The sequence below is a fragment of the Zingiber officinale genome, chromosome 9A, assembly GCF_018446385.1.
Source record: "Zingiber officinale cultivar Zhangliang chromosome 9A, Zo_v1.1, whole genome shotgun sequence".
NCBI classification, from domain to species: Eukaryota; Viridiplantae; Streptophyta; class Magnoliopsida; order Zingiberales; family Zingiberaceae; genus Zingiber; species Zingiber officinale.
In genome coordinates, this window is record NC_056002.1 from 703,509 (window position 1) to 705,690 (window position 2,182).

General features: G+C 37.1%; 1 long non-coding RNA gene across 1 annotated transcript; it reads left to right on the forward strand.

Moving 5' to 3' along the window:
• The first annotated feature begins 571 nt into the window (after window positions 1-571).
• Window positions 572-1,778, forward strand: LOC122020774. The gene is made up of 3 exons (XR_006122327.1): window positions 572-1,234; window positions 1,315-1,416; window positions 1,711-1,778. It is a non-coding gene; the product is annotated as an uncharacterized LOC122020774 (long non-coding RNA).
• Window positions 1,779-2,182: the final 404 nt, after the last annotated feature.

The following is a 2,182-nucleotide window of genomic DNA, read 5'->3' on the forward strand; positions in this document are numbered from 1 at the left end:
AAAATATAAAAAATGTTTAAAAAATTTTAAAATTTATTTTTTTAAAATAAATATTTTTTTAAAAAATAAAAAAAATTTAAAAAATATAAATTTTAAAAATAAAAAATTAAAAAATTAAAATTTTTTAAAAAATTATAAAAATTTTAAAAATAAAAATAAAATAATAAATTAAAATTAAAATAAAAAAAATATAAAAAAATAAAAAATATAAATATAAATAATATAAAAAATATAAAAACATTAAAAAAAAACACATAAAAAAGTAAAAAAATATATCGAAAAAAGAAAAGTAAAAAAAAAATAATAATAATAATATTATTATGTATAATTGATTTTGTAACTGAGAGTAATACAGTAAAATATTAAATTAGGGTATTTATTAAAACCTTCAAACAAATAAGTTTTTGTTGTATTACCTAGGTTGAACCAAATAACATTTGGTTATGTTTTATTCCCTATAACTTTGGTTATGTGATTATTAGGTAATCACATAACCAAAGTTATACATGATAACTTGAATCAAACGTACCCCAAACGTACCCTTAGGAGCATATGAAGTCAAACGAAAGAAGCAGCTAGCGAGAAAGACGACACGGGAGGGAGCCGACGGGCTCGATGTCCGAGGGACGAGCAGTTTCCTCCTTCACCCGATGCCGTCTTCTCTTCCCCTCTTGCGATGCTGACCTTTCCGTCTTCCCAAACCGATCGCGCCATCATGCGACACCTCCTCTTCCGCGCGTACAAAACCGCCAGCCAAGCTTCTTCTCCTCATTTGCATTGCCTCGCCCTCTCCCTTCCCTCATGCTGCGCCACCCCTACTGGATCGCTGCCGCCCGATCGCGCCGGCAGCCACCGTCGATCCGTGCCCTAACGGTGAGTGGATGCTCTTGATTGGATCATCTTTCTCACTGTGGCCGCGTTTTTGGTTGTTATCCGTGCCCTAGGTCCATTGCCGATGCATTTCCCTCTTCGGGTCACTGCCTCGTGTGAGCAAATCTTCGGCCAAGAAAGGGGATCTTAGCCCTAGACTCGATCTCCTGTACCTCTGTGCACCGCAGCTCCGTCTTCGAACACAGCACTTCAGCCGATTCATCTTCTACGCTTGATTTCATCATCGCTGTGCATTAGCTCCGTCGCAGATCTCCTCTATCGTGGATCAACATCAATTTGGTCGGAAAGGAAGTTGCGGATCTAGATTTGGGGGGTATTCGGTTGCTCCATCTCAAGTAGGTAGGTAGGTGTTCTACCCTAGCTGTTGATCTGGGTATTAAGTCTGGTTATGGTGTTGACGTGAAGTCATTGTCTGGAGAGTAGTGGCGTTTCTTGTTTCCAACAGTAGCTCCAGCTTTGTTTCCGCCAGCAACCTCATGATAGCATTCTGTTTTCTTCACTGAGCAGCTGCGGTTCTGAATTGAGGTAAGAATCATATGGAAGTGGATTAATACCAAATTTAAATCCATCGTTTTGGTTGTTGTATGAGATTGATTCTAGTCTTGAAAATTTGAAGTGTTAATTGTGAGCAAAGGATTGGTTCATTTCTGGATATTGAGGTTAGATGTTGGATTTTAAACTAGGGTTCGGGTTGGATCTGATTTTTGTTTAGTTAACCAAGGATAATGACTGAACTAGGGTTTCTATGTTTTTGGATAGATTCTCAGTTTAGCCTCTTTAGTATATGTGGGAGTTGTATAATTAAATGTGTTGTTTCAGGACTTTGACTTGCGACGAGCTGCTTGACGTGGGGAGTAGTATTGGCACGTGTTATATCTAAGGCGGGTACCTTTGACTTATCTCTTTTGATATTGTCATTCTGATATGCTTAGTAGGTTATAACTAGTGCCAATAGTTATGTTTATATCTGCTTAGTATGTCACTACTTGATACTCGTAATGTGTCTATTTTGTTATTTGTTGTGCATTTATATGTATGCCCTCTTAATTCTTGCCATGTGTACATATGTAGTGACATACAACGCATTACCAGATACAGATATAGCTACTAGATATACTTTGTTTGCGTACCTAGTTTATTATCTGGCATGTGTACCTAGATTATTGTTATGGACTTGGTATCCTTCTTGGTACACATTATGAGGAGGTTGATATTTCAGGTTTTACACGCTTAGTGTCATGCATCATTTTGCATGATTGCATGCTGAGCGATTGTCGGCTCCATTGTTGTT